This window comes from Solanum pennellii, chromosome 11 (genome assembly GCF_001406875.1).
Source record: "Solanum pennellii chromosome 11, SPENNV200".
NCBI lineage: Eukaryota > Viridiplantae > Streptophyta > Magnoliopsida > Solanales > Solanaceae > Solanum > Solanum pennellii.
In genome coordinates this window covers 45,874,705-45,886,708 of record NC_028647.1, presented here as the reverse complement: position 1 = coordinate 45,886,708, position 12,004 = coordinate 45,874,705, and the positions used below count along the sequence as shown (strand labels likewise).

At 37.2% G+C, this 12,004-nt stretch overlaps 1 pseudogene; it reads right to left on the bottom strand.

Annotated features, from left to right (window-relative positions):
• Window positions 1-3,753: 3,753 nt before the first annotated feature.
• Window positions 3,754-7,865, bottom strand: LOC107003868 (annotated as a pseudogene).
• Window positions 7,866-12,004: the final 4,139 nt, after the last annotated feature.

Genomic DNA, 12,004 nt, shown 5'->3' with positions numbered 1-12,004 from the left:
ATATATATATATATATATATATATATATATAATAAGAGATTAAATGATATTTTATCATAATTTATAATATATTTAAGTTGAATTACCTTCAAACTTTTAGTTCAGTTAATTGCTATCCAACTATATTACATACTTGTACATTCAATGAATTGATATATTCCCTTCATTTTGCAGCAATGAGAAGGAATAAATCTAATCAAATTAAAAGGATCCTTGCATTAAGGCTATTTCAATATAGAACTCTTAATTACATACATTACAAATACAAGAATTTAAAGATTTACGGATCTTCGAATTCTTTATTTGAATTAATGTGTTATGATATATTGATTAAATTTTACTTTTTAAAATTTATAACACTAGATAGTATATGTAGTTGCCTTTTATTAACAATAAAAATATTAAACATTTATCAATATGGATAAGTACAAATAAAGTGGTCAACTACTTTACCAGTCAATATAAAGTAACATTATTTATCATATATAAATATAAATACATGTGATACTCCATCAGAACATAATTTATTTTAAACTAGATTTTGCACTTTTAGCTATCCAATATGATTTCATTGTCTTATTCAATAATCTTTTACTTCTTGTCACGCCCTGAGCCTACCCCTGGGCTGGACTGACACTCGGTGACCATTGCTGGCCTCGAGCGAACACTTGGCCTGTATAACTTAACTTAATATAACAGTAAAAAACCTTTTCAAGGGAAAATACTCCAAATTTGTAATAATGTATCCCAAATGACACTTGAATCTCAAAGTTAAAGCATATGAAATGTAAGATAAAAGAGACATCAAACTGAACAATCTAATTCACTATCTGTCTATGAAGCCTTTAAAAAAACTGAGATGAATGTTCGGACAAACCCCAGAACATTCTATTGAACTAACTAGAAAGCAATAAAAATATCCTCCGGAATGCAAGGAGGCTCACCACTGACTTTGTAGCTCAAACAGGATCAAAGAAGCGTTGCATGCTGATCCTCGTTACTTGTGTCTACATCATAAGACGATGCCGGCCAACTAGCATCAGTACATTTAATGTAAGAGTATGCGAGTTGGAATGCTAAACACAACCATAAGGCTTAAAAGGCGTAAAAATGAATTTACCTTGGCTCTGCTCAACTCAAGAAGTCATAACTCAATATAAAGCAGTAAAGACGTATGCAATATAAGGAAATTTTATAAGCAGTGTATAAACTTAGTTCATTAAAGATAAACAATAATAAACTCAGCTTTACTCCTATATGAAAGTAAAATAATTTTTGTGGGAGACTCTCTAACCGACAACCATCACAATGAGCCTAAGTGATGGTACAACGTATTACCTCACGTTGCAAAAGGACAAATCTATACCTCGCCATCGGTATAGAACCTAAACTACTAAGTGGATCCACTAGTCTATGCTAAAAAGCACTAAGGAATCATCTAAAAAGTATGATCCTTTATCTCTCCATGTTGGCTACATGGTTTATGGATACTTGAGTCAATATGAACTCGCATCACCATATCGATGCTCAATACTACTCCCAAAATACTTAGCTCATATGTTTCTAAAACAACTTCTTCTCTAGTTTGAGATAGTTGCTCATCTTAGCTTCAAAGCTCTCTTGGAAATCATAGTTTCCTTCTTCTTTTACTAAAACTAGTCATGGGCTCTGTGGAAGTCTAGATTCGTCTCTTTCTCAAAATTTTGAAAATATTTTGTTTAAACTCTTAGAGACTACTTAGTTCCCGTATAACTCTTGAGAAATGAACTCAACTTGTTATTCTTTGCTTACCTTGAAACTTAACTCTTAGGGAATACTTAGTTCTCTTATACCTTTTGAGAATTTAAATCAACTCTATACTCTTTCCTCAACTCATTTCTTAAGCTTTGAAACAAAGTTAAAATGTTTGTTAAGACTCTTGAATGATTTAGGAACTTACTTTGACTTGGTTCTTAACTTTTAGACTTGATTCTTAATTTCTTTGACTTTGATCTTAACTTCCCTTTAATTGTATTATGGATTCAAGAACCATGATCTCATGTTTATGGATGATTTCATGATGTCTAGATGCACTTTAGAGTGTTGGAATCAACTAGGAATAATTGGTACATCACTTAGGAACTAGTACGATAAGATGGGGGAGGACTGGGATCTCCAGGTGATCCTGTCGCTCTAAGAGGCGTGGGGAACCAGAGCTTGATGGGCAAAGGCTGTCCTCAGGCACTCTAGTTGGCGCGACATACCAGATCCTGATGGACATTGTTTGTCCTGAGGGGCTCTCGTAGGCATAGCGCCCCAGGGTCTGTCAGACGGGTTTTCTGCTTTTTCTTCTTTGAATTTCAACTCTAAACCTTCCAAACATCCATTGATATTCTCTGAACACTTATAATCATTAATATACTCAATACCGAATAGTTTAGGCTCGTATAATAGCCTGAAAACATGGATCAATAAACTAAAGGCATGCTACAATACAACCGACAAGAATTCAACCATTGTTCATCAAGAACTTCCATGTTCATAAATCAATCTACACCTAGCTTTCTAAATTGAATCAAATTGGGTGTGGGTGGAAGAACCCAACATTGAAAAATCTTACGTACCTGAAAGGGATCACCCCTGATGAAACTCTCTCAACGATCTCGGCAAAATCTTTGTCTTTTATCCTTTCTCCTTCTTCTCTTCTCTTTTCTCCCAAGCCCTAAGCGTATGCAATATTCTAAAAACTGACTTATGGTTTAAATTTGTGCTTTATAAACCCTTAAAATAGATTAGGAAATAGTAGGGTGAAAAGACTACTTTACCCTTACTAAAATCCGGATTGGATTCTTCTCTATCCAACAACCAACTTCCGAAAGGCATATCTCACTCATACGATATTGAAATTTCGCACACTTGGAGGAATTCGAAAGATCTCTTCAAGGGATTTGCAACCATATAAAGATCTGACTCTTATTTTTTCTGATCTGGGAGTTATAGCCGTTTTGAAAATGACCAAAAACATCACTTTTACACTTACAAATTTTTTCCAGATTTCCCTATTTATTTCAAAAAATGATTATTCTTGGTTTCTTATCTTAATATTAGTTATTTCAAGTTACGAGATGTTAGAATATCTCCCCCTTGGGAACATTCGTCCTCGAATGAAAACTCTTTCACTAAGCTAAGGGTGGTAATATTATTGAAGCACTCAACAACAAAAGCAAATAACAACCTGCTTACACATAGACTCATAAAGTGCTAAGTGGAGAATTTAGTACCTTAATGATTTGCATTCTCTCCGGATTCGAAGATATGTGGATACCTCTTCTTCATATCCTCTTAAACTTCCCGAGTTGTTTCTTCAACAAACTGATTCCTCCAAAGGACTTGGACTGATGCAACTTCCTTTGTTCTCAACTTGCGAACTTAACGATCCAAAATTTGAACCGGAATCTCCTCATAGGAAAAGTAATCCTTAATCCCAACATTCTCAGTTGGTACAATTAATGAAGGATCATCTTTTGCATGTCTTCAATGTAGACATATGGAATACTGGATGAACCACTTCTAACTCTTGGGGCAGCTCTAACTCATAAGTCATATTTCCCACTCTCTTGGAGATTCTATAAGAACCAATATATCGGGGACTAAGTTTTCCCTTCTTACCAAACCTCATAACACCCTTCATGAGTGAACTTTCAGATATACCCAATCATCCACCTCAAACTTTAATGTCCTTCTCCTAACATCTGTGTAGGACTTTTGGCGACTCTATGCCGTTTTCAACCTCTCTTGAATCACTTTCACCTTCTCCATAGCTTGGTGAACTAGATATGGTCCTATCAGCCCTGCTTCACCAACTTCGAACCATCCAATTAGAGATCTGCACCTTCTCCCATAAAGAGCCTCATATGGAGCCATTTGGATGCTCAAATGGTAGTTGTTGTTGTAAGCAAACTCAATGAAAGGTATGTGATCATCCCAATTTCCTTTGAAGTTGATCACATAAGATCTCAACATATCTTCTAAGGTCTGAATAGTACGCTCTTCTTGTCCATCTGTCTGAGGGTGAAAAGCAGTGCTTAAGTTCACCTTTTAACCCAAACCTTTATGGAAAGATTTCTAGAACTGAGCAGTAAATTGCACCTCTATCTGAAATAATGGAGACCAGAACTCCATGAAGTCTCACAACCTTTTGAAGGTACATCATAGCATATTCCTCGTCTGAATATGTAGTCTTTATGGGCAAAAAAATGGGATGACTTTGTCATTCTATCGACAATCACCCAAATAGAGTCACGCTGCCTGCGAGATCTTAGCAAGCCTGTGATGAAGTCCATGTTAATGATCTCCCACTTCCATTCCGGAAGTTCTATAGTCTGAGCCTAACCTCTAGGTCTTTAGTGCTCTACTTTCACTTGCTGACAATTTGAGCACATGGCAACAAACTCAACAATATCTTTCCTCATGCCTTCCCACCAATATACCTCTCTGAAATCGTGGTACATCTTGGTGGAACCCGGATGAATGAAATATCTGGAGCTATAAGTCTTTTCCAAGATTCTCTCTTGCAGTCCGTCTTCCTTAGGTACACATAATCTGCCTTGGTACTTCAACACACCATATCCTCCTTGTTCAAAAGTCAATACTCTTTGCTTATGAACACTTTTCTTTAAATCAAGCAAAATGGGATCTTGATCTTGCTTCTTTTTCACCTTTGACACTAATGATGACTTAGCTCCATTGGTCACCACTATTCCTCCTTCTGTGGAATACATAAGTATGACTCCCTGACATGCAATTCTGTGCATATCTTTAGTACTCCCTCTTTTTTTCTTCAACATGGGCGGTACTCCCCATGGATAACCTGCTTAAAGCATCAACAACTACATTAGCCTTACTTGGATGCTAAAGAATACTCATGTCATAATCCTTGAGTAATTCTAACCACCTTCTCTGTGTTCGATTTAGCTCTGTTTGAGTGAACACATATTGTAGGCTCTTGTGGTCAGTGAATATGTTCACATGAACACCATACAAGTAGTGACGCCATATCTTTAGAGCAAAAACTACTGCAACCAATTATAAGTCATGAGTTGGATTATTCTGCTCATGAATCTTCAACTATTGGGAGGCATAAGCTATAACCTTGCCATTCTGAATCAACACACAACCCAAGCCAATTCTTGATGCATCTCAATACACCACAAAACCTTGAGTACTATCTGGTAAGGTCAAAACCGAAACGGTAGTCAATCTCTTTTTCAATTCCTGAAATCTTTTCTCACAAACTTCAGACCATTGAAACTTGACTGTCTTCTGAGTTAGATTGGTCAAAGGAGATGAGATAGATGAAAATCCTTCAACAAACCTTCTATAATAGCCAGCTAAACCCAAGAAACTCCTTATGTCTATTGGAGATGTGGGTCTAGGCCAACTCTGAACTGCTTGTATCTTTTAGGTGTCAACTCTAATCTTATCACCAGAAATAATGTGACCCAAGAATGCCACAAACTCAAGCCAAAACTCACACTTGGAGAATTTTGCATATAGCTTCTTATCTTTTAGAGTCTGTAGAACAATCCTGACGTGACTAGCATGATCTGCTTCATTCCTTGAATAAACCAGTATGTTATTAACGAAGACGATGACAAACAGATCTAAATAAGGTTTGAAGACTCTGTTCATAAGATCCATGAACTCTGCAGGTGCATTTGTCAAACCAAAGGACATAACCTAAAACTCATAATGGCCATATCTTATTCTAAAAGTTGTCTTTGGAATATCACATTCCCTAGCTTTCAAGTGATAGTAACCTGATCTGAGATCAATTTTTGAGAAGCAAGAAGCACCCTGAAGATGGTCGAAAAGATTATCTATCTTTTCAAGAGGATATTTATTCTTGATGGTCACCTTATTCAATTGGTGGTAGTCTATACAAATCTTAAGTGAACCATCCTCCTTTCTCACAAACAAGACTAGAGCACCCCAAGGTGAGACACTTGGTCGAATGAAGCCTTTATCTAACAAATATTTCAATTGTTCTTTTAGCTATTTTAACTCTACTAGTGACATTCTGTATGGTGGAATAGAGATAGGACGAGTATTTGGGATGATGTATATGCCAAAGTTTATCTCTCTTTCGGGAGGGACTCTTGGTAGATCATCAGGAAAGACTTTTGGAAACTCACTAACTATAGAAACTGACTGAAGGGAAGGTATCTTAGCACTTGAGTGATTAACTCGAACTAAGTTATAGATACACCCTTTTGAGACTAACTTTCTTGCCTTAGGGTACGAAATGAAACGACCATTAGGCACTGCTGAGCTACTGCTCCACTCTATGACTGGCTCATTAGGAATTTGAAACTTCACAACTCGAATCCTATAATCTATTGACGCATAACAGGCATGAAACCAATCCATACCTAGAATGACATCAAAATCTACCATATGTAGTTCTACTAGATCAGCCATGGTATTCTTGTGATTGATGGAAATTGGACAAACGCGATAGACTCTTTCCGCTAGAATAGACTCTCCATCAGGTGTGGAAACATAGAAGGGTTCACAAAGTTTTTCAGGAAGAATCTCAAATTGATTTGAAACATAAGGAGTTACAAAAGATAAACTTGCTCCTTGGTCTAACAAATCATAAACATCAAAAGTAAAGACTTTGATCATACCCGTGACAACATCTGGGGAGTTCTCTTTCTCTTGGCAGCTAGTAATTGCATAGAGCCAATTTTCCCCTTTGCCAGTATCGGAAGTGGCTCCTCTTGGTGCCTGTTTTGTGTTGCAACTGATGAGGATTGGGCTCTATTGCGCGGATTTCAACCTCCTTGCATACTCTTAGAACAATATTTCATGTAATGTCCCTCTCGACCACATATGAAGCAACCCGACAAGTTATCATGATACTTACCAGCGTGGTTTCTACAACACCTACCTTAAGCAGGAGCCCAACTACCACCTTGTGCCACACTACCTTGGGATTGGGATGGTCTAGCATTGTAGTTCTGCCAATTCTGACCCTTATACTCACCTCTGTTTCTTGGTGCAGGTGCACTAGTAGATGATGGTGCATGCCATTTCTGTTTCTAAATTTGTGGTCGACTCGAACCACCTTTCTGTTGCCAAGACTCATTCCCGATCTTGGCCTTCTTGTTTCTATACTCTTCTTTGTCGCTCAGCTTTTCTCTTCAACTTGATGCACATAGACTATTAGCCTGGATATGTCCATATCGCCAATCAACAATGCAGCCCTACCTTCTTTGCTTTAAGCACGACCCAAACCAGCGACAAACTTATTATGCTCCTCATATACTTAACCATATCCAGAGCATAGCGAGACAATTGGGTGGATTTTAACTTATACTCGTGTAAACTCAGGGAGTCCTGCCTCACGGTAAGGAACTCCCGTACCTTTGCATCATTAATTTCTCGGGGAAAGAAACGCTTCAAGAAGGCTTCTTCAAAGCAAGCCCAACTTGGACGCAGTGCATCCTCAACTCTACATTCCTTCCATTTATCAAACCAGGTTCTAACTCAACTTTCTCAACGCCAACCACATGCATCACATCGAATACATTCTTCAACTCTTCAATAAAGTTTTTCAGATCATCAACAATGTTCAAACTAGTGAAGCTTGGGGGATTCATCCTCAAGAATTCCCGAATCCTTGAAGTGTCAGCCCCTTCTTGTCGATCTACTCTTTTTTGCCCCACTTGGTTTGTCACAACTAGACTCAACATCCGGGTAGCTTCATGGAACTCAGTATTTGTGACTTCTCCTTGCAGTTGCACATCAGGTGCATTCGGTAACTCTTGTTCCTCAAGATTTCTTCTGGTAAGACGACCTCTCGCTACTCTTCTTGGAGGCATTGTAAATCATTGAAATACGCGCAAGCACGAGTCAGAGAGAGATTTTTAGGGATAAACTATAACACATGAAGAAAAATATGAAAGAAGTGAGACATTCAAAAATATTGTAGCCTTATAATCATAGATATGACGCGCTTCACACTATTGACTAAGACTCTATGGACAAGGCTTCACAGACTCCCTAGGAATTTTGAACTCTGTGCTCTGATACCAAGTTTGTCATGCCCCAAGCCTGCACCCTGGGCGGGACTGACATTCGGTGAGCATCGTTGGCCTCGAGCGAACCCTTGGCCTGACTTACTTAACTCAGCGGAAGACTTAACTTAACTTAATGTAACAATAAAGAACCTTTTCAAGGGAAAATACTTCAAATGTAATAATCTAGCAAAAATGGCACTTGAGTCTCAAAGTTAAAGCATCTGAAATGTAAGATAAAAGAGACATCGAACTGAACAAAATAATTGATTATCTATATATGAAGCCTCTAAGAAATGACTGAGATGAATGTTGAGACAAACCCCACAACATTCTAATGAACTAACTAGAAAGCAATAAAAATATCCTCCGAAATGCGAGGAGGCTCACCACTGACTCTGGAGCTCAAACTGGATCAACGAAGAGATGCGTGCTGATCCTCGTTACCTGTGTCTGCATCATAAGACGATGCATGCCAACAAGCATCAGTACATTAACTGTACGAGTATGTGAGTTGGAATGCTAAACATAACTATAAGGCTTGAAAAGAGTAACAATGAACTTACCTTGACTCTGCTCAACTCAAGAAGTCATAACTCAATATAAAATAGTGAAGATGTATGCAATATAAGGAAAGCTTATAAAACAGTGAAAATACTTAGTTCCTTACAGATAAACAATAATAAACTCAATTTACTTATATATGAAAATAATATAGTTTGTGTGGGAGATTCTCTAACCGACAACCATCACTATCATCCTAAGTGATGGTAGATGTAGTACATCACGTTTCAAGAGGACCGTTCTATATCTTGTCATCAGTATAGAACCTAAACTACTAAGTGGATCCACTAGTCTATGCTAAAAAAGCACTAAGGAATCATCTAAAAAGTATGATCTTTTATCTCTCCATGTTGGTTACATGGTTTATGGAGACTTGAGTTAATATAAACTCGCGTCATCATATCGTTGCTCAATACTACTCTTAAAATACTTAGCTCGTATGTTTTCAAAATAACTTCTTCTCTATTCTGAGATAGTTGCTCAAACTTAACTTCAAAAGCTCTTTTGGTAATCATAGTTTCCTTCTTCTTTTACTAAAACTAGCCATAGGCTCTGTGGAAGTCTAGTTTCCTCTCTTTCTCAAAGGTTTGAAAACATTTAAGGACTACTTAGTTCCCTTATAACTCTTGAGAAGTGAACTTAACTTTTTACTCTTTGCTTAACTTAAACTTAACTCTTAGGGAATACTTATTTCCCTTATAGCTTTTCAGAATTTAACTCAACTCTTTACTCTTTGCTCAACTCATTTCTTGAGCGTTAAAAAAAAGTTATAATGTTTGTTAAGACTCTTGAATGCTCTAGGGATTTACTTTGACTTTCTTCTTAACTTTTAGACTTGACTTTTAACTTTTGACTTTGATCTTAACTTCCCTTGAATTTTATTATGGATTCAAGGATCATGATCTCATGTTTATGGATGATTTAATGATCGTTAGATGTACTTTAGTGTGTTTGAATCAACTAGGAATAATATGTACATCACTTAGGAACTAGTACGGAAAGATGGGGGACCCTGGCGCTTTGAGAGGCGCAGGGCGCCAGAGCCTGACGCACAGAGGTTGTCCTCAGGCGGTCTGGATGGTGTGGTGCGCCTGAGCCCGACGGACAGATTCTGTCCTGGGGGACTCTAGTATGTGCGGCACCCTAGGGCCTGTCAAACGGGTTTTCCTACTTTTCTTCTCCGATTATCAACTCTAAACCTCCAAAACTTCCATGGATATTCCCCCAAATACTTAGAATCATTAATATACCCATTACCCAATAGTTTAGACTCGTAAAACAGCTCGAAACACGAAGGAAACAACTAAAGACATGCTTTAATTCATCAACAAGAATTAAATCATTGTTTATCAAGAACTTCCATGTTCATAAATCAATAAACACTAACATTTCTTATTGAATCAAATTGGGTGTGAGTGGAAGAACTCAACATCGAAAGATCTCACATACCCAAAAGGGATCACCCCCGACGAAACTCTCTCAACGATCTCGGCAAAATCTTGGTATTTTCTCCTTTCTCCTTCTTCTCTTCTCTTTTCTCCCAAGCCCTAAGCGTATTCAATATTCTAAAAACTGACATAAGGAGTAACTTTTCCCTTAATAAACCCTTAAAATATATTAGGAAATATTAGGTTATTTCAAGTTACGAGATATTATACTTCTTTTTCTTTCAAAACATACTTTGAATATTACAAATGATAAATTACCACATAACCCTTCCGGTTTAATTTATTCATCTAATTTTTCTTTGCACATAATTAAAGATAATAAAGAAGATTTTTTAATCTTTTAATCTTAAAATGAAGATGTAAAATCTCATGTATAGAATTAGCTAAGGTTAAGCTAAGATAAACAAGAAGAATCGAATTCGGAAATAAGTAAGGAAATCTGGAAATTTTTCAGATTTCAAAAGTGTGTTTTGGTCATTTTCAAATGGTTATAACTTCCAGCTCAGGAGGATTTTTGGGTGATTTATTTATATGGATGGAAAGATCGTTGGAAGATCTTTCCAACGATGTCAAGTTTGTGAATTTTTGAGGTTGTATAAGGGAGATATGACTTTTGGAAGTTGGACTGTTGAGGGGAAGTTCCAAAATCCAGATTTCTTAAGGATGTTCCGGTCTTTTCCTAAGTCAATCATTAATTTCGTTTTGGGGAAATATTTTGGGGTATAAAACAATCCCATTCAGTTTACGCACTTAGAAAATAAGCTAGGGCTTTGAAATAAAGGATAAAAGAGGAGAAGGGAGAAGAAGACGCAAGAGCGCCAAGGTTTCGTTGTGTGGATTTTGTCGGGGGTGATCCCTATCAGGTCTGTGAGATCACTTGGTGTTGGGTTCTTTCACCCACAACCAAATTGTTTCAGTTCAGTAAACTTTTAATTAGTGAATGATGAACATGAAATTCTTAATGAAACATTGTAAAATCTTGTTCGTTGATGTGTAGTTGATCTCTAGTAGTTTGGGTTCTTCTTTTCAGACTGTTTTCGGGTCTAAACTATTGGGTAATAAGTTAATTAAGAATCCTAAGTGTTTGGGGTGGAATACATGGAAGTTTAGGAAGGTTTAGAGATGAAAAACGAAGAAAAAAGTTGGAGGTCCTGTCAGACGGCCCTTGTGGCGCCACAACTACCAGAGTGCCTCAAGGTAGGCTCTGTGTGACAGGACCTGGCGCGGCGCGCCTCTCATAGCGCCCCAGACCAGGGTCTGTCCGATAGGCCCTGGCGCCCCGCGCCTCTCAGAGCGCCACGACTCCCTGGAGACCTCATTCTCTCCCTATTTTTTTGTATTAGTTCCTAAGTGATGTACTATTCCTTCGTAGTTGATTCCAACACTCTAAAGTACATCTAAACATCATGAATCATCCTTAAACATGAGATCATGATCCTTGAATCCATACTTCAATTCAAGGGAAGTTAAGATCAAAGTCAAGGAAGTTAAGAGCCAAGTCTAGAAGTTAAGAAGCAAGTCAAAGTAAACTTATAAAGTTTTTTAAAGTCTTTCACAAAAGTTTTCACTTTGTCTTAAAAGACTTAAATTTCAAGTCAAGAAAGAGTAAATAGTTGAGTTCGTTTCTCAAAATCTATAAGGGAACTAAGTATTATTTAAGAGTTAAGTTTCAAGTAACCAAAGAGTATCAAGTTGAGTTCACTTCTCAAGAGTTATAAGGGAACTAAGTAGTCCCTAAGAGTTTAAACAAAATGTTTTCAAACTTTTGAGAAGGAAAGGAATCTAGACTTCCACAGATCCTACGGCTAGTTTTAATAGAAGAAAGAGGAAACTATGATTTCCAGGAGAGCTTTTTAAAAGCTAAGTTTTGAGCCCTAATCTCAAATCATAGATCAGTATGTGTTAAAAAATAAGAGCCAATATATATATATA